Here is a 21,902-nt window from a genome sequence, read left to right on the forward strand (position 1 = left end):
ATTTTTGTTAGGGGGCGTCAGGCTTTTGTTAGGGGGGCAAACCTCCAATTTGTATTGATTTGTATTGATTTTTCTTGATTTGGGGGGGGCAGCTACCCCCCAACCCCAACCCCTTGGCTAGGCCCATGTCCATCCCTAGCCTGCTCCACTCCCCATAGCTGTCAACTTTTCCCTTTTCTTCCAAGGAATCCTATTCGGAATAAGGGAATTTCCCTTTAAAAAAGGGAAACGTTGACAGCTATGCCACTCCCATGGCCAGAAGAGGGGCAGTGGTGGGGTTGGGGGGGCTTCCTTCTCATGGAAGCAGCTGCACCCGCATCCTTGTAAGAACCCATATCTGCACAGTGCAGTAAAACAAGGCATTATGTTTACAGATAGAAGCACAATTTTCCTGTATTTGTAGCAGCTCTGTTCATTGCTGAAAGGGCTGGGAATGATACGGGGCTTGACCAAACCTGCGGGTGAATTTAGCAGTTGGTCCAGCGCCTTACTGAGTCTTCTTAAAAACCAATTTACCACTTTCAATGTGTTTTTAGCTCAGCACGGCTTAAAACCAGCACCTGAAAACCTTGCTGGACGTACTGCATATTCCCTCTCTAACAGCAGGTATGTCAAACCCTTTCAGTTAGTGACATTTTGCATACAATGTATTAAAACATGCAAGACCACCATCACTTTAGGAAAGCATAACCGGTTTATATGAAAGTAAAGGGTTGGGAGGCAACAGAATCACACCTGCGTCTCAAATCAAAGTTTGCAATACGTTGCAACTAGGTTAAAATAAATCAGGATAAAAAATTAACCTTAAAAACACAACTACACCTCATTCAGTAAAAATATTTATATACTTTCAATACCATCAAAAGTATTCCATTATCACCAACCTTGTCATGCATAAGGGTGAGTACACAGAACACAACATTCATGCTAAATAATTTTGAAGGACATTTACTCTCATATTATAATATAATGAGGGATTACATGTTTCCGACTTCAGTTAAAAAACAACTTACCTCATCATAAAAATGAAATCAGATTACAATATCAAAATGTATTTTAGTTCCAAATGTATTTTAGTCTCCAATGTACTTTAGTAACCACCCTAGTTACTCTCAAGGCATAAAATTAGAAAAGGCAAGCAAGCTGATCCCATAAATCAGCATTTCCCAAACTTGGGTCTCTGGCTGTTTTTGAACTACAACTCCCATCATTCCAAGCGAACAGGACCAGTGGTCAGGGATGATGGGAACTGTAGTTCAAAATCAACCAGAGACCCAAGTTTGGGGAACCCTTTCATGCCATATACCTGCAGGGATTCCTGTTCTCTACACCAACCAAGACAAATGCATCAGAGCTGAATGGCCCATGTTTCAAACAAAACTTGTACCACGAGGAAAAGCTGTAGTTCTCTTTCAAGTGCGCGCTTGATAGCAAACCCTGGATTAACTGCCGTGTAATGTGCAAAAGGGGGATGCGGGTAGCGCTGTGGGTTAAACCACAGAGCCTAGGGCTTGCCGATCAGAAGGTCAGCGGTTCAAATCCCCGCGACGGGGTGAGCGCCCGTTGCTCGGTCCCTGCTCCTGCCCACCTAGCAGTTCGAAAGCACGTCAAAGTGCAAGTAGATAAATAGGTACCGCTCTGGCAGGAAGGTAAACAGTGTTTCCGTGCACTGCTCTGGTTCGCCAGAAGCGGCTTAGTCATGCTGGCCACATGACCCGGAAGCTGTACGCCGGTTCCCTCGGCCAATAAAGCGAGATGACTGCTGCAACCCCAGAGTCGGCCACGACTGGACCAAATGGCCAGGGGTCCCTTTACCTTTACCTAATGTGCAAAAGGGCCTCAAGTTGCTCTTGAGTACTTAAGAAATACAGGAACAGGAAATGGGGGTGACTCACACTTCCAGTTCCCTACATTTCTCAGTAACCTCTGCCCCCCCCAAAAAGCATTTATTTTTACATTTTGAAGAAAGAAGAAGAAATGTGCCAATGTTTATGCCAGGTTTGATGTTTTCTCGGAAATCTGCTAACAGCCCAAGGCAGCCTCCCCAGAAGGTGGAGCCGTGTTTCTGTGAAATGTATGAGACAGATCCTTGTGCTTCCACTGGGAACATACATTCGTCGCCCCCATCCTCTAATTCTGTGTGTCATGCCCAATTTATTTTCTTTGGCATTTAACGCACCAAGATAGCTTTATGACTCAGGGATTCAGAGCTCCCTTTCTTATCAAAGAGATTTCAGAGAGCGGTTGGGCTGATTGTTCAGCCGGGTTTTGAAAGAACCTGTTTTCCATATTTCCCCCATCACAATATACAGCCGTACCTTGGAAGTCAAACGGAATCTGTTCCGGAAGTCCATCCAACTTCCAAAACATTCGGAAACCAAAGCACGGCTTCCGATTGGCTGCAGGAAGGTTCTTACAGCCAATTGGAAGCCACGGAAGCCCTGTTGGACGTTCCACTTCCCAAAATAGTTGGCAAACCGGAACAGTCACTTCAGGGCTTGTGGTGTTCGGGAGCCAAAACATTCGAGAACTAAGCTGTTCAAAAACCAAGGTACAACTGTACATGCATATATATTCTGCATATATCTTTCAGTGCTCCACTATGTGACCTTTTGCAGTTCTGCCTGTACTTGGCGAGTTTGCAAACTGGGAGCCTGCCTTGTGAACGTGGGTTCTTTTACTGCAACCCTTGCCCGCTGGGAACAAGTTCTCCCTTCCTTGCTGTTTAGCCACCATCATGCTTAACAGAGTTATTCCACCTGGCCTTTGGCTTGGAATCAGCTTGATCCCCTCTCCCTCTTTCCTCTTTCCTTTTTCCTTTCTCCTTCTGTGATGGAACTCCTATTTGGGGACTTCCCTAGCTTTTTTCTGGTCCACGTAGGACCAGTCTGGATAGTTGGCCTTGGTGAAGACTTGACATTTTCATTCCCCCCCCCCCAAAAAAAGTGTTTGATTTGAGTTCCTACTGAAATGAGGCTGCATTTTAATATTGTATTTTAATCTTGTTCTTAAGTTGTATTTCAATCAATTGTTTTATACCTGGTGTTAGCTGCCCTGAGCCTGGTCTTGGCTGGGGAGGGTGGGGTATAAATAAATAAATAATAATAATAATAATAATAATAATAATAATTATTATTATCTAGGTTTTCATAAGGGACATTGTCCTTCAGACATGGTTTCAGATTAAGGAAAATCCTGGTTAGCCTGAACCACAATTAATATTAGAGCAGATGAACTGCACCCATCAGAACAAAACACCAAAAGGTCTGTCTGGTCCAGCATTCTGTTTGCAACTATGCCCACTCCAGTTTAAGGCCTCTGGGAAACCTATTGCCGGGGCACAAAAGCAACAGCCTTCCCCCACTGTCAATTGGTATTCAGGGGCATATACCATGGATTCCATCTCTTTAGCCCCACCTATATAGCTCAGTTGATTAGACCAGGGTGCCGATAAGGTTGCAGGTTCAATCCCCGTATGGGACAGCTGCATATCCCTGCATTGGACTAGAGATGGTCCTCTGGGTGCCTTCCAATTCTACAATTCTAGGGGGGGCAGCGCTCCTGTGCTTGAGCCCTGCCTGTGGGTTTCCCCACCTGCATCTTGTTCATTTGTAAGAGATAATGCAGCGGTCTCCTGATTAGGCATTTTATGTCTCGTCTACGTAGGCCCACAGACTAATTATAAAGGACAGATCTTCCAAGACTTCCCTTCCCAGCTTCCACATGAATATAGATGGTTCCATTCACCGTGAGGACTGGAATACCCCTGTTCTGTGTACAGCGCTTCCAAAACAAAATGACCAAGGAAGCTCCATGTGTGCATTTGAGATCCCGCAGAGCGGGGAAGGGGAACTCCTCCATCTTCTGTGGGCTCCTAGGACATCCTGAATAACCCTGACATTTTCGTTTGCTCTGTTTAAATGTCCTCTCCATGGGCCCTCCAAACCACACATACTTTTTTTTATGGTGAACAGATCACATAACAGCTGGACACATATTAATGAGCAAAAAGTATCACCTCTGCATTATGTCCCAGCTGAAACAGTAGAAATACTTGGGCAAGACATCAATCGGGCTTAACTACAGAAAGGCTTAAGATCGGCCAGTTCTGCTCAATCAATTTACAGGGCAGAAACTCTTATTGTGCTGTAGAACAAGGGCCTATTGCCCAGAACGTAATGGCTAGTCTGCAATAAAAAAAGGCCAGCGGCTGATTAAAAAACAAAAAAATGCTCTCAAATACAAGCAAGCACACATTCCAAGTTTTGAAAAAACTGTAAAATGTAAATAGTGGGCTTTTTAAAATTTGAAAAAGTGGTGCATTTAACAGTAAGCAAGTAGAAACTAATCTCGACCCAGCACTAAAACCCATACAGTAACATCTTGTTAAGACAATTAAGTTTATACAAAGTCCCACTTATACATTCAAGATCCAGTTTGTCCAAAAGCTGCTCGTTTTAAGCCATGACAAATCCACAGGATGATTAATCACACACAGAGACACCCTTTATGGCAAATATCATTTGCTCCTTTCATAATACTAGGTGCACGTGACTAAAGTGATCTATTATGCAAAGAAAACAGACATTGTTCAGCGATGTGAGCAAAGTTAAACATATGCACAGAAGTGGACATTGTGCAGTTGTTTGGACAACCCTGCAGTGCTACACAGTGGATTTCCTGTAAAGGAGACATTTAAAACTCGCAGACCAGTCTAGAGACATTTGCTCATTCAACATGGCTTCACATGAAGCAAGGGGTGGGGGAGAGAAACAGAAGCTCAGAATGGGTTTTATTAATCCCGCAGTGCCCTCTGCTGTTTGACACTACAACTTAAAGAGAAATGTCTCTCTCGCACATGCATACAAAAATGTGCATGCATGCGAGCGCGCACAGTGCTTTTCGTTAAGCATTCTGCATTTCAGCAAGAAATTATTTTTACATGTCATGCTTAGAAATCAAAAATGGAAAGGATTTCTGAGTAACTTCCACATCAGCAATGTGTAGCATGGGCAATTTCATAGAAAAATTCAAATCGACTAAGGTTGGAATTTGAACCAGATCACTAATGAAAATACAAAATTCGCACTATGGACAAATATGGAAAATGAATAACAATATATAAAATGGAAGAAAATAATGCGATAAAATTATATGTGATATAAAAAACCAGAAGAAGGAAGGAGGGAAGTCAGCTCTGAAGAGCAAGTATAAATGTAAAATGTAATACAATATGTGTATGTGGTGTATCTAATTGAAAAACTAATAAAGATTATTTGAAGAAGAAAAAAAGAAAGAAAATTCGAACAAGTCTCATGTACCGTATTTTTCCGTGTGGTAGTCTAAAATTGGGAGTCATACACAGATGGTGAATGCACAGGGGCTCAAAGTTGTTCTGTTTGATGTTTGAAATATTGATTTATTTGGGGTTCAAAAAAAATAGGGGTCATGTCGTAAATGGGGGTGTCTTATACAGTGGTACCTCGGGTTAAGAACTTAATTCGTTCTGGAGATTCGTTCTTAACCTGAAACTGTTCTTAACCTGAAGCACCACTTTAGCTAATGGGGCCTCCTGCTGCCGCTGCGCCGCTGCTGTGCGATTTCTGTTCTCATCCTGAAGCAAAGTTCTTAACCCGAGGTACTATTTCTGGATTAGCGGAGTCTGTAACCTGAAGCGTATGTAACCCGAGGTACCACTGTACATGGGAAAATATAGTAATATCCATCAGGAAAAACATCAAGCTTAAAAAAAAAAAGTGAGAGGGTGTGGGCTAATTGGCGCATCCATTTTAGAAAACTAGCCTACAGAACGAAAGGAATCATAGAACCACAGATTTGTAGAGTTGGAAAGGACCACACGCGCTACCTAGTCCGTCCCACTGTGATGCAGAAATCTCTCACCCAACATGGGGCTCAAACCCACAACCCTCAGATTAAGAGTCTCGTGCTCCACTTGTTGTTGAGGAAAGTTGTTCCCTGTTGTCTATTCACACCCACTTATTCTGTGCAGCGCTGATAGGTAGCAGCCCAACACAAGTCCTCTGTTTTGTTTACCACCCACCGCTGAAGGATTTCGGAGGCAGAATGCCACCAGTTGTACTGGCAAGGCTAAGAGACATCAGCCCGGTTGCAAAAAGGATGCTGCCAGGTCGTCTCAGGCAGCTATGATCTTGCAAATAATGGGGCCTGAATGGCAGAATGTGGGTTCGAGAGAGGGGGGCAGAATTTACTAAACTACTGTTGAAATTTTCCTGTATTAATAGCTGTAATAATAACGCCCAGCTCCCCAAGGGTGTGTAAAGAGCAAAACAGCAGAAACAAATGCTAGCCTATATATTCATGCATTCACCTGCATCTCATATGAACAGTGTTAGAAACTGAGATATGAAAGTTAGGAGCTACCGGTAAATGGCAGCTTAAAGCTTAGTTGTGGGTGCAACAACAGAATGTCTAGATGCACTTTTTAATGACAAAAATACAAAGCTGAAAATGAAAGAACTGCAGCTAAAATATTATGTTCATTTCCCACATGCTCTAGTCTTTCCCCTGCCCACCTCCCTAATATTCTTAAGAGGGCCTCTTTTCCCGTCTTTGAAAAGCAGCTGGAAGTGGGGAGGCAGAAAAAGGTCCTCCTTTCCTTCCGCTCTGCAGTTTTAATCTGAAATCTTAGGTGCAGTATTGCGCCCAGAGCTCAGAAACGACTCGCGCTAATGAAATTCCATGTCACAAAATGCACCTAGAACAATGGGAGTTTCGAACGCTGCGTATGAAGTTACGTCTTGGGCTCTTGCTGTGCACTTGCTATCTTCCCACACCGGCAGGCTCCCCTGCAAACATCCACATATTGGCGTCAGGAGGCCCCTACAGCAAAGGCAATGGAAACCTCAGATTTGCCTCCTGAAATTTGGTTTTGTATATAGTCTACGCTCTCAGATGTCTAGAGATGGGAGCAGTGCATCTTAGATACTCACAGGAAAGTGATTTTAGAAGTGGTTTTCGTTGTCATTGCTTCCATCCCATTGGTCCCCATTCCTTCTATTACAGGAGTATTTTTCCCCTCTAGGTATATTCTTGGGGCTGTTGGGTGAAAGTGTGTAGGGTTGGGGTCTTTTTTTGTTACATTGTTACGGCTGAATCATGTTTACATGATTATTCTTTGAAACATTTCTTAATCTAATGATCTAATAAAATGTTAGTAAAAAGGCTCCTTAATCTTGATTTTTCTATAATTGATAAGGAATCCTTTTTCCTTCCCTGTTACACATTTATAGCTTTTTATACGACAGTGGTACCTTGGTTTGCAACAGTTTTGGATTACAACCACGTCAAACCTGGAAGTGCGTGTCCCTTTTTTTGGATTACAACCCTTTTTCTTTTTTGGAGGACCCATTGGCGAAAGCACGCCTTGAGTTACAACCTGTTTTGGTTTACAACCGGACCTCCAGAACGGATTATGGTTGTAAACCAAGGTACCACTGTATTGTTCTAATGTTGGACATGTCGTCAAGACATGCATGAGATTTAGTTGAGATTGCTGCATGGCAGGGCGTTGGACTAGATGAGGGACACAGGTGGCGCTGTGGTCTAAACCACTGAGCCTCTTGGGCTTGCCAATCAGAAGGTCGGTGGTTCGAATCCCCATGGCGGGGTGAGCTCCCGTTGCTCTGTCCCAGCTCCTGCCAACCTAGCAGTTCGAAAGCATACCAGTGCAAGTAGATACATAGGTACCGCTGCGGTAGGAAGGTAAACAGTGTTTCCGTGTGCTCTGGTTTCTGTCACAGTGTCCCACTGCGCCAGAAGTGGCTTAGTCATGCTGGCCACATAACCTGGAAAGTGCTGGCTCCCTCGGCCTGAAAGTGAGATGAGCGTTGCAAGTCCATAGTCGGTTTTGATTGGACTTAACCATCCAGGGGTCCTTGACCAACCTTTTACTAGATGGCCCTTGGTGGTCCTTTCCAACTCTATGATTCTATGAGTTTCTTTATAACCACATAGAAATTCAATATGGACATGTTGGGCAAAGTCTCCATTTAATTTAAGAACTTTGGCAACCAAGGCCAAACATGCCAATCAGCAACAGGCCTTCCATTTATCTTTTGAAGATACTGCAGTTAGAGGAGTCATCCACTAAGTGGCAATATTTGCCTTCCGAAGAGCAAAACGGAAGCGGGGCAAAAAGCGCATTGCAGATACTTGCATTCTCAAAAATGTAGGTAGGCAGGATAGCCAATACTTCTCACTGTAGGTAGCGATCTATAGCAGGCTGTGTTTTGTACAAGGATCAGCAGGACTCAGCCACAGACTTCCGGAATTAATTCAGTTATGGCAAGGAGAAAAATGTAGTGTCCATAATGCACAGCAACACAAAGGAAATTCCAGAGCTTTTTGACAAAGAGGAAGCAACTATGTTTTAAACCCAGGCCTTATGAGTGTAATTGGAAGGTTGAATAATAGCTGTGAAGACAGATGATAGATAGATAGATAGATAGATAGATAGATATAGATAGACAGACAGACAGATAGACAGACAGAAAGACAGATGATAGATGATGATATAGATGATAGATAGATGATAGATAGATAGATAGATGATAGATAGATAGATAGATAGAGATAGATAGATAGATAGATAGATAGATAGATAGATAGATAGATGATAGATAGATATAGATAGATAGATAGATGATAGATAGATAGATGATAGATAGATAGATAGATAGATAGATAGATAGATAGATAGATAGATAGATATAGATGATAGAGATGACAGATAGATGATAGATAGATAGATAGACAGACAGATAGATAGATAGATAGATAGATAGATAGATAGATGATAGATAGATAGATAGATGATACTTTGATAGATAGATAGATAGATAGATAGATAGATAGATAGATAGATAGATGATAGATGATAGATAGACAGATGATAGCTGATAGCTAAAATGATGGCAAGTCCACATGAATTTCTAGTTCTCATGTTTTATTCAATATTTTAAAAATTGATAAAATGTTAGTGCTGGGGTTCTTTTTACTACACAGCAAAATGAATCAATAATCTGTCGCTGTGAATCAAGGAGATATCAAGGTATTAAGTGAACAGCTCCCATGTTTACGTTATGAATGCAGGGATGCTGCCAATGACTGCCCTTGCCAATAATGGGGGAGCCCTTTTGATGCTTTGCTCAGGATTGCATCACAAGATGCCGCCCCCATTACCATCAGGTGACACGACTCAAGAATCAGTAAGCGGCAAATAGCTGGCGACCAAAAGGGGAGAATGTTTGCCTCATGCCTGGTTCCTCCACACAAGTCACAAGCTTATTAAATCTGTGTGGCATTTGTTTTCAGGGCACACATTCAAGCTTTTAAGGCTGCAGTAGATGAATAGCCCCTCTTATCTGTTGCATTTCACACCAACTGGCAAACAAAAAACAAAAAAACCACAGTGCTAATGTCATGAAGAGTTGGAGCTGACTATAAAAGCTTGGGCACCTCAAATCATAAATTCCTGAGATCACTTTTGATCTACAGAAGAAACTGGCAGCTTAAAAGAAATTAAGATCCGAGTGCTGGTCTTTATTGCCAGCATTAATCTGTAGTTCTGTCTAAAACCCTCTGAAGTACTTTTTGCTTCCATGTTTTTGGGCTTTATTAGATTTTTGAATTATGGAAAACTTTATTTACAAAGTTCTCACTGGTTTTCTTAATTTTTTCACTGCTGCCTATTAGTTCCAGCAGATAATTTGCTATCACTGTTGTCTGGCATTACATTCCTTGGCATTACATTTTCGCTCTTCTGCTCCCTCCACCCAAAAATTTTGTTAGTTGTGTCACACACGCTTTGGAAATCCCAGTGCTGGGGTTCTTGGGTGGGTGGAAAACTATTTAAGTAGGGGTCTGGTGGCTATAGCTTTCTGAGGGAGGACCAAGGGCTTCAGAATACAGAGTTATTTTATTGTACTGTGACAGTTCAGGTTTTTAACAACTGTGATGATGACGGCAACTGCTTCTACTAATAGTTATAGGAAATGGAGATCAATTAAATTTCTGCTTTTCACCTTCATAATTATCACTGCTATTTAGCAAAAGGCTTTCAAAGCTCACCTAAAATGCTCACAAACTAAAAACCCAGAGATGTCTCCAGTGCAAATGGAACAGTATACAGCCAGAAAAACAAAACAAAAAACCACCCTAAAAATTGTTTACTGTTATGCATGGGGGCGGGGGGGATTCACAGAAGGAAAAGTCATTTTTTCACTAGCTAAATGTCTGAGTGACATTTTATAACTGCGGTATTCAAAAGAGTCCACTACTCAGTATTAAGAGAGCCTTTATAAAAATACCACAGTGGACATTTATCTACTTATAAGCAAAACTGTTCTCCATCCCCCTGAAAGAAGCATCAGGTCTATGCTATTTCCAGATGCTGTTCGCACACTACGGAACAGCATCCTGTTTTTTAACTTTGCCTGGGTGTGGCTCCAAGTACATTTCTGGCAACATGTCCTGCAATAGTAAGCATCCAGATTTGTTCCTGCTACACAGGAAAAACAGACCGGTCTTTGGCTCATCTGCTTCTTTTAATGTACCATATAGGCTAGTTCTCCACCAATCTACAAGCAAAATGCTTCCCTGCAGACAGAACCCTTTGCCTGAGGGTCTCCAATGTGCATCACTGCAGTGGTACTCAAACAATGAGCATTGCCAAATCAAAATGTCAACAAATAAGGGTCGATTTGAAGCTGCGCTGTCCGAGATAAAGGCAGCCATTATACAATATGGAAATGAGAGGCACCCCTAATATCTGAGAAGACTGGTGCTCTGAAAATAAAGGGATAACTTTTGAAAATAAGGATAAATGGGACTACCTATTTATTATGGATGGCACAGCATGATAATACTGTTATCTCATTGGAGACAAATGTCCAGTTACTGGTCTTACAATTATGTCTATTTCTCCATTATATCTGAATCAGGAGTGGCCATATAAGTTCTGGACCAGGGTCCAGATGAATGAGGGCCAATAAACTTAATTCTAGCAAGATAAAGGCCCTGTGTTGCTAAGTCTAGGATATACATCCGTCGCCTGTTCTGGATGGGTTTTCACACCAGTTTCATAGTCTGAGGATATTCCTAGATGCAACTCTCATCTCTAGGTGGCCAAGGGCCTCAGGGGCTGAAAGTGTCTTTCTACTAGTTTTTTGCTGCTTCACCAGCTACAACTTTCCCCGGGCCAAGATAACCTGCTCAAAACGGCCCTATAAGAACACTGAATAGGCTATGCGTTATGTAAATGTACATTCTCCTCCTAACTTAAAAATGACTTTTTGGTGGTTCTGAGGAGCACCCAAGTTTCCAACAAACTGAAAGGGTACCTTGGCTTCTGGCATTCCCTTTGGTTGAAGTCATAATTATGTAGCGCTCCTCGTGTGATTAGGTCCCTACAGAACTTTAGCCCATGGACAAGTGTATTTATATATAAATGAAACACACAATGCTAGATTTACAAAACAGACCTAAAAATATTAATCGGTATGCTACGTAAGAAAGCATTTGATACACCGAGTAATTTCTTACCTGGAAATGTGTTTGTCTTGAATCTGGTTCGGTAATCTGCAACAATGGAATCAGGGAGTCAGTAATCATCTTATGCGATACTTGAGGTTTACATATACACAAACCCTGTTCAAGCAACTTCTCCTTTAGCGTCACAGTTTAGACTTTCTTCTTTGTTCTTAAAATCCCAACTGCTAACAGTCAATGAAAAGGGACTGCAATTTCAACATTCATCGAACGTATGGAAGTATAACATATATGGGTAGAGAGAGAAAGGCACAGAAGAACCTTCTCACATTTAACACCAAATAGGGCAGGGTGATGGGATGCGGGTGGCGCTGTGGTTTAAACCATTGTGCCGCTTGGACTTGCCGATCGGAAGGTCGGCGGTTCGAGGCCCCACGGCAGGGTGAGCTCCCGTTGTTCGGTCCCAGCTCCTGCCCACCTAGCAGTTCAAAAGCACACAGTGCAAGCAGATAAATAGGTACCACTCCAGTGGGAAGGTAAACAGCGTTTCCATGTGCTGCTCTGGCTTCGCCAGAAGCGGCTTAGTCATGCTGGCCACATGACCCGGAAAAACTGTCTGTGGAAGCGGACAAACGCCGGCTCCCTCGGCCTGTAAAGCAAGATGAGCGCCGCAACCCCAGAGTCATTTGCGACTAGACTTAACTGTCAGGGGTCCTTTTACCTTTACCTAGGGCAGGGCAATATAGCGATATATAGTCCCAAACCAGTTTGAAGTCCATATCGTGATTTTTGATCTGACAATATATTGTGAATCATGATGTGCCTGAGTGCTATGCAAAAAACTCACAACGTGGGAAAAAGCATGAAGCCAGCCAATGCCTCTACAGAGCTCCATCCTTATTTCAGACATTGTGATATATTGGTATATCACGATGTTTAGCTGGTGATATACTGAGATGTTGATATCGCCCAGCCCAAATACAATGTTGGCTTAGAGAGAGGCCAAGGCACAGAACACCAAACCTAAATCTCATATCACAATATCTCACCTATATTCCTAGCCACTTGAAACAAGCAAACAAACAAAACCAATTACATTAACAATGTAAAGAGCACCAGAATCAATGCAACTTACTCGCAGGTAACAATGTTTAGTGACCCGCAGTCACTATGCCCCTTAGTACCTACTTCCCCGACATTATGTAGGTTTTAGTATTATCTCTATCTAACCAAGTACATCTTTGGGACTCCCGTCAATTAAATTAGAGCTGCACATTTAAAGCAGCAATTACAGCCTACCAACAGTAGGCACGTCCCATTTAATCAGAAACCAAAGTACAGCGATACTTTTAAAGTGACACTTCATTTCAACTTGTCTTAGTCATCCTCTTATTGCATCCATCTGCAGACACCTGTGTTATTTTGCTCTAAAAACCAGAACACAATTGTTACATGATTTGCCATGTAACCTGCCTTCTGTTTGAGTGACCTCAGAGACATCAAAAATTTTATATGGAGTAAATATATTGTGAACATAACTCTGAGTGACCAGCATTTTTTAAGGCTGCTCCTCATCTGCGTGTAAGTGGGTGTGAAAAGCAATCATAAAAAGCCATTTCCACAACTTTTCCGAAGGTCGGGCCAAACCATTCAGCCTATAATTCAGATACTCTGAATGTCAGATGCCTCACAGACAAGCAGATTCAGACACTACTCAGCCTTCCCTTGGGAGCAGAATAAACTCAGTGATGCAGTTAGGGTGGTACGATGAATGTTGCGATTATATTATTTATTTAGTTTCGGGACATTTCAGCCTCTTCTTTCAGCCCCCGAGGCAGTTCCCATATTTAAAACACACACACAAAAACCAACAAAAATAAATGAGGGTGGAATTCAATGTATCAATGAAGGCTCCAGGTCTTAACTGAGCAAAGCATCCTTGAACTCAGTGGGAATTACATGCCTAGGACTGCAGTGCATATCATTAAGATAGCAGTTTGGGTGAGGCATAAAATAACCATGTCAGCTTCAAAATACACGGTCAAAACAGGAGGTTGAAACGGATGCACTGTGTGATCCTATGCATGCGTACTCAAAAAAGAAGCGCCACTGAAGTCAATGAGCCCACCTCCAGCAAAGCGAGTACAGGATTTTAACCTAACAGCACAGTGGAATAAACAAAGTCTTCGCCGCCTCTCCTAAAACTGAAGAGAGAGGGAGCCAACCAAACCTCTTTCAGGAAAGTTTTCCACATTCTGTTTTTTTTTTATATATAATTTTTTATTGGTTTTACAAAATTTTTAAAACAATACAAACATATAAAAAGACATACAAACACGTATAGTTTCATGACCTTTTTTTCCCATAAACCTTCTTTCTCGGACTCCCCCATACCTCCCCTTTCTGCATCCCAATGTCCAAAATTTTCCAGCAACTTCTAAATAGTTCTGTCAAACATATGTCTTCTTAATCTTTCCTTCAGTCTAATCTTATATCGCTGTACCCCTTTCTTTCTCAAAACCTCGACATTCTAACATTCATCAAGTTTATAATAGTCCTTAAGATAGATTTTAAATTTCTTCCATTCTTCTTCCGCCGTCTCCTTCCCCTGGTCGCGGATTCTGCCAGTCATCTCAGCCAGTGTCATATAGTCCATCACTTTCATCTGCCATTCTTCCAGAGTGGGTAGGTCTTGTGTCTTCCAATACTTTGCGATGAGTATTCTTGCTGCTGTCGTAGCATACATAAAAAAGATTCTATCTTTCTTTGACACCAATTGGCCGACAATGCCCAAGAGAAAGGCTTCTGGTTTCTTCGGGAAAGTACATTTAAGTACCTTTTTCATTTCGTTATATATCATTTCCCAGAAAGCCTTAATCTTCGGGCACGTCCACCAAAGGTGATAGAAAGTACCTTCAGTTTCTTTACACTTCCAACACTTGTTATCAGGCAAATGATAAATTTTTGCTAGCTTGACTGGGGTCATGTACCACCTATAGATCATTTTCAAGTTTTCCACATTCTGGGTGCCACTACAGAGAAGGCACTCAATGCTCCCCGCTTTCCCTCACAGAACGTTAACGGCGCACTAACCTCAGACTTACAATTTGATTTGATTTGACTGATGGTATCGCTATGCTGCTTTCAGAGCTGGGAGATATGTTGATAAATTGCTTAAATGGCATTCAGATCGCGATACTGTTTCAGACCACTTGAGTGGGCAATACATTGCGCCAGGTCAAATTGCCTGCAGATGGAGTCTGAGAAGGTTCTGGGTGTACACCTGCCTTTGAGGAAGCCTCCCACCCCTCCAGCTCACATGAGCCAGAGCGGTATGGGGGCTCACTCAGCTGAGGGGCAGGAGGCTTCTCGCCCCCCCAGCTGAAGAGTACAACAAAAACCCCAATGCCCCTCAGGCTCGCACGTGAACCGGAGAGGTATCAGGGCTTGCTCACTATAGGGCTGGGCGATGTATCTCGGCTGCTTCTTCCTCCTCTACGGCGAAGGAAGCGGCCAGGATACATTTCAGACATCGTGATATATCAGCATTTCAAGGTATTTAGCTACTGATATATATCACGATGCAGAAAGCCAGATATCACCCAGCCCTTAGCTGCTTTTCATTCAAATGACTCCCAAAGCGGCTTACAAGCAATAAATAACAAATACTTAACAGAACATCACAATTGCAGCACAAATCATATGAAATAATCAACAAATAATCATCAATAAAACAATTACTTTATATAAAACACCATTTAAGAGACGCAGACTGATCTTCCTACAACAGGGATGACGAATCTCCAGCCCACAGGTGCAATTAGCTTCACCAGATCTGCCCCAAGCCACGCCCATCTGCTTTACACCTGGCGTCATCTAGGATGTCAGGTGTGGGGCAGGTAAGGGTGGGGCTTGGATGAAAGGGGCTTTTCAGATGCTGCTGAGCAGCTGCCCCTTGAGCAGAACTTCCAGAACTGCCAGCTATCAGCTGACAGAGGTGGACAAGCACTGTCCCTAGGGCTTCCCCAGCGCGGAGAATCGGTCAATCGCCAGCGCTCGCAAAGCACTGCACACACTTTTCAGTCTATACAGTTTGACTGCAAACCAAGCAGGTGAAAGAAAACCTGACATCATTGCAACATCAGATGATTGACAGCACTGGCCCACAGGAGGGGGGTGGAGATACGGATTGGGCCCACGAGCCAGATCCCTTTCCCCACTCCGGTTTTGCAAGGCGTCCAGTGAAAGGACAGTTCCAATTGTGCGCACGATGAACCATGCACATGGTATGCTATTTTGCAATTATCAAAGGATTCTACGTCCCCTCAGGTTACCAAAAGTCATCAGCCTCTGCTGTGGAAACGTCTTCCCAAGGCATGTGGCAAGTGATGCCCTTAGTAAGCCGCTGACTACGATGCAAATTTTAAGGATGACTTCACTGTACGTTATTTTTTTTCTCCCACTTCTCAAAAATGAAGCAGTTTCCCCCTCCTGCCAGAAAGAGGAAGGGTGAATTTCTTTATGACTGCTACCCCAGTTTGAGCCTGCCCATCAGCATTCCCTATGAAGCGAGTCGCAATGGAATCTGTGAAAGTAGCTGGAAGCAAAGCATGAGAAATAGAGAACTGGGGTGAGGAGGGGAGCAAGAAATCAAAGTTTTCACGTCTTTGTGCACTTTCAAAGTTCCCAGAGCAGGGATTCCAAAATAGTGATGACTAACTATTCCAGTTAAAACAAGTGGTGGAGGTCAAAAGCTTTCTAGGTACTGAAGTAAGCAACCAACAAAAATAGATAGATAGATGATGATAGATTAGACAGATGATAGATAGATATAGACAGATAGACAGATGACAGATGTGATCTTACCTCTTCAGGAATTCTCCAAAGTCTCCTAGAGATCTAAGCGAAGAGTGAAACCTGCCAATTTTAAATCCAGAACATTGTTATTAAATAATTGCACTGTAAGTGGAATGCTGCTCAAATAATCTGTCATGTACTACTACTACTACTTATAATAATAATAATTTATTATTTATACCCCACCCATCTGGCTGAGTTTCCCCAGCCACTCTAGGCGGCACCCAATCAAGTGTTAAAAACAATACAGCATGAAATATTAAAAACTTCCCTAAACAGGGCTGCCTTCAGATGTCTTTTAAAGATAAGATAGCTGCTTATTTCCCTCACATCTGATGGGAGAGCGTTCCACAGGGCAGGCGCCACTACCAAGAAGGCCCTCTGTCTGGTTCCCTGTAACCTCACTTCTCGCAATGAGGGAACTGCCAGAAGGCCCTCGGCTGTGGATCTCAGTGTCCGGGCTGAACGATGGGGGTGGAGACACTCCCTCAGGTATACTGGGCTGAGGCCATTTAGGGCTTTAAAGGTCAGCACCAACACTTTGAATTGTGCTCAGAAACGTTTGTTTGACGTTTCTGTTTTTCCATGCAAAGGTGGACTAACGAAGAGGCCAGAACGCCCCCTGGGGGTCCCTCTCATGCAAACTGTCTGCTGTGTCTCTTTTCATCATGAACCGTGGTACACATTTGCACCTGCACCAAGATTAATGCTCTTCATAGTTAGCTTTAAACCACAGTTTGAAGACAAGGCTGCAAGGCAGTTTACAATCCTTGGTTCAAGTTACAGACAGCCCACCCTCTTTTCCTCAGCTGAGGAGAAATGGCTGCCCCCTCTCTGCTCCTCAAATGATTGATATGTATCCTGATCAGGGAACCTCAGCACGGCTGGGCCCAGCCACTAGACAGGGTGAAGCCACTGCCTCGGGCAGCCCCACTTCCCCCTTAGAGGGGTACCAGTGCTTCAGCTGCGACCGCAAATGGGTTGTCACCTTTCATATCCACATAGCTGAATTGAAACAACCAGGTTCCTCCTTTGTCCTGCTTGGTTACATTCTTGATCAGCCTTTCTCAAGCTTGGGTCCCAATATGTTGTTGAACTACAACTCCCATCATCCCTAGCTAGCAAGGCCAGAGCTCAGGGATGATGGGAGTTGTTGTCCAACAACATCTGGGGACCCAAGGTTGGGAAACACTGTTCTTGAGAGATGGTGCACCCCCTCCATCAATGCCACACCTATAAGAGCCAAGGATGAACCAAAGCATGCCCAATAGGTTCAGAAACGGGATATTTTTGAATACTGTCTCTTTTGCAAAACAGCCTGGCTTAAAACCCAAATTGAACACAGCCACGTTGAAGTCCACAGCCTCTGAAAACTGAATCTGTTCAAAAACATGAAGTAAAAGGTTTCTCCTCAGAAGGACGCTTTCTCGTGAGGAAAGTTATCTGACCTTTGGGGTCAGCCATGGCATGAAGCACGTACACCATGGGCACACAGGATTTTCCATTGCAGCAGGAAAATTTTGATGTATGTATTGTTTTAAAGTAGAAGTGATAAAGCCAGATTAAACTGGGGTGGGGAGATCTGGGACGGCATTCTGAAGAGGACAACATCGTGGAGAAGCTGTGAAAAAGCTGCAGGCCTGAGCAGCATGGATTCTACAATAAACTCCCATGTGGAAGCTCCCAAAGATCACTCACAGAAGCCACCTAGATAGTCTTGGACTCACGTTTTCATCGTCTACATACAGCCTGCTGAATATGTATTACTTCCAGGCCAAGAAGACAGACCTTTGTTTTCCATCTCATGGAGGAATACCATGTCCCCCTGCCGCTCTTGCTTTTGAACGATTCTGTCCATACAGCCTTCACCTACATTTAGAGTTTTGTTTACCATCCTCATAACAGATGTGTGGGATGCAGGTGGCGCTGTGGGTTAAACCACAGAGCCTAGGACTTGCCGATCAGAAGGTCGGCGGTTCCAATCCCCACGATGGGGTGAGCTCCCGTTGCTCGGTCCCTGCTCCTGCCAACCTAGCAATTCGAAAGCAAGTCAAAGTGCAAGTAGATAAATAGGGACCGCTCCGGCGGGAAGGTAAACGGCGTTTCCATGCACTGCTCTGGTTTGCCAGAAGCAGCTTGGTCATGCTGGCCACATGACCCGGAAGCTGTACGCCGGCTCCCTCGGCCAATAAAGCGAGATGAGCGCCGCAACCCCAGAGTCAGTCACGACTGGACTTAATGGTCAGGGGTCCCTTTACCTTTTTACCCAAACATGTACTTTAGTCATGCCCAGCCATTTTTACTTTTTTAAAAAAAACTTTTTTCAACGAATAGCAGGTCCCCATGCCACATTACAAATTGCTTTTGAAATTCCCTAGGATTTCAAAAGTGTTTGGCAGTGTAATAAGAGAGAGAGAGAGAGAGGCTTGGGGCCGAGAAATGCACAGCCCCTCTCAGATGCATAGCTTTTGTTTCCTAGTCAATATATTCCAGTAAAGCAAAGAGAATTATATACGTTACTGTTTAGGAGCCATCTAACAAAATTGTTTTAGCCATAGATAAAGCACACTTCTTTTTTTTAAGGAAGCTAGTTCAGTACCTATAACTCAACTGCCCAACTGTATGTTCTGGGAGAGAAGCTTATCACACATGCCAAGTTTGAGCAATCGCACTTTACAGTCAATTTAACTTAAGGCAATACACAGCTGCTTGCTTTGGAAGTTTCCTGCTGAGGAAGAAATAATGAAGGCCATATGATCAGTCTTCCAGCTTGCATTAAAAATTAAGTCATGGGAGTGGGAAGAACTGCGTAACAGCATGGTTAAAAACAACATCGACCACAGACCAGCAAGATAAAAGGCTCCAGTGACTTTTCTTTTTTAAAAAAATCCGGTCCTCCGCTATTCTACTCTTTAATTGTTATGATGACATGCTGAACGGTGGAAGGCAGAAAATAATTATCCTGCAAATGGGTCTTCCAAACGTACTGACCACTGCTCACGTCTCATGAGGAAATTGCAACACTGGCTGCACAGAGGAGAAGCATCCGGGAACCTTTAGCTGACACTGGAGGCCCACGTGGTCTAGCAATTATAGTGTTGGGACTTGGGTGATTTGCAAAATGTTATGCAAGATCACCCTGTAGAACTCTGAGCCGTGCTTCTTCAGACTGCAGGTGAGTAGGCACTTTTCGTTCCTGAAGGCAATCCACAGAAAATACAGTGGTACCTCGGGTTAAGTACTTAATTTGTTCCGGAGGTCCGTTCTTAACCTGAAACTGTTCTTAACCTGAAGCACCACTTTAGCTATTGAGGCCTCCCGCTACTGCCGCGCCGCCAGAGCACGATTTCTGTTCTCATCCTGAAGCAAAGTTCTTAACCCGAGGTATTATTTCTGGGTTAGCAGAGTCTGTAACCTGAAGCATATGTAACCTGAAGCGTATGTAACCCCAGGTACCACTGTACTCATAGACTGCATACCATAGATTGAAAGCACTTGGCTTTCCCCAAATAATTCTGGAAACTGCACTTTGTTAAGGGTGCTGGGAATCACAGCTCTGTGGGGAGTAAATCACAGTTCCCAAGCTTCTTCGGTGCTGTGTATGAAGCCCCTACGTGCAGGAAACCAGAACATCAGGGGATTAGAGCTGCACTAACCTATTTTCCTTGATGTCCTGGTTTTCTACATGCAGGATTTCTAAATTATTACTATTAACTAACTCCAATCAGAAGTGATACTGCCCGACAACTCTGCAGTCTCATTCTATCCTCTCATTTTAGGCAACCTAAAATTAATGGTGAAGGATGAAGGGAGATCTACAGACGTGGATCATAGAATAGTAGAGTTGGAAGGGACCCTGATGATCATCTAGTCCAACCCCCTGCAACGAGGGAACATGCAGCTGTCCCATAAGGGGATCGAACCTGCAACCTTGGCATTATCAGCACCTCTCTCTAAGCAACTGAGCTACCCAGCTGACGACGAATAAATTATACAAATAAAAAATACATACACACACACAGCAGTCTGTTGTTTTTGTATGGAAGTGAGAGCTGGACCATAAAGATGGCTGAACACCAAAGAATTGATGCTTTTTAATTATGGTGCTGGAGGAGACTCTTGAGAGTCCCATGGACTGCAAGAAGATCAAACCTATCCATTCTTAAGGAAATCAGCCCTGAGTGCTCACTGGAAGGACAGATCCTGAAGCTGAGGCTCCAATACTTTGGCCACCTCATGAGAAGAGGAGACTCCCTGGAAAAGACCCTGATGTTGGGAAAGATGGAGGGCACAAGGAGTAGGGGATGACAAAGGACGAGATGGTGGGACAGTGGTCTCAAAGTCACCAACACGAGTTTGATCAAACTGTGGGAGGCAGTGGAAGACAGGAGTGCCTGGCGTGCTCTGGTCCATGGGGTCACAAAGAGTCGGACACGACTAGACGACTAAACAACAAACACACAGCAGCAGATGGCATGGTAGGCTGCCACCACTCACCTGACCTCCGGCCTGTTGCATAGTTGCTGCTTACTGGGAGGGAGAGGGGCAAATGCATCAGCGGAACCAATCTGGCGTTTCTGTCAATGTGTTTGACATCAACCTCGCCAAGCCGTCCACCACTACATTATAGGCTGACGATCCCTAGCAATGTTTCAAAGTAGAAGACCTGGAAAAATGACTGACACCTCCTTGGGAGTTTCTGTGTCGTCATGAAATTTAAAAAATGAAGTGAAATGTCTTGAAGCGAAGGTCTCAGATGAAATTATCTTCCTGAATTTCTGCCAATAGTATAGAATCACAGAATTGTGGCGTTGGAAGGAACCATGAGAGTAATCTAGCAATGCAGGAGTCTTTTGCCCAACATGTGGCTCCAACCCACAACCCAGAGATTAAAGAGTCTCATGCTCTACCGACTCCACTATCACAGTAATTCACTAGTGGTCCAAAACAATCTCAGCAGTCATTCCAATCATAATTCCAGGAGGAACGTCTCCCAAGTAAAAAAGAAAAGAAAAGGTTTGACTTTGCTTCGTCCCCCTGCACCCTAAACTACTCCCTAAATCTGAACACCTCCTAGGCAGCATTCGAAACTCCCCTTGTTCTAGGCGCATCTTGCAACAGGGAATTTCATAATTAGCACAAGCAGTTTCTGAGCTCACCTAAGATTTCAGATTAAAACTGCAAGGTGGAAGGAAAGGAGCACCTTTTTCTGCCTCCCCACTTCCAGCTACTCTCCGAAGACTGGTGAAGAGACCCTCTTAAGAATATTAGGGGGCTGGGCAGGGGAAGGACTAGAGCATGTGAAAAAGGAACATAAGGTTTTAGCTGTAGTTCATTCATTTTCAGCTTTGTATTCTTGTCACAAAAAAACTCACCAAGACATTCTGTTGTTGCGCCCATAACCTTGGTTTAAGGTGCTGTTTAGCGCCTAGCTTTCATATCTCAGTTTCTAACCCTGCTCCTAGGCTTTAGCTCAGTGGTAGAGATTCTGTGTGGCATACAGAAAGCCTCAGTTC

At 43.5% G+C, this 21,902-nt stretch overlaps 1 protein-coding gene across 1 annotated transcript in view; it reads right to left on the reverse strand.

Annotated features, from left to right (window-relative positions):
• CYRIA (CYFIP related Rac1 interactor A) overlaps nt 1–21,902 on the reverse strand; it is a 68,139-nt gene that overhangs the window by 21,311 nt on the left and 24,926 nt on the right. Inside the window, 2 exon segments of the mRNA XM_080998058.1 lie at nt 11,584–11,619; nt 16,396–16,446. The gene's annotated coding sequence lies outside the window, so the exon portion shown is untranslated.

This window comes from Podarcis pityusensis (assembly GCF_964106645.2).
Source record: "Podarcis pityusensis genome assembly, chromosome: 3".
Taxonomy (NCBI): domain Eukaryota; kingdom Metazoa; phylum Chordata; class Lepidosauria; order Squamata; family Lacertidae; genus Podarcis; species Podarcis pityusensis.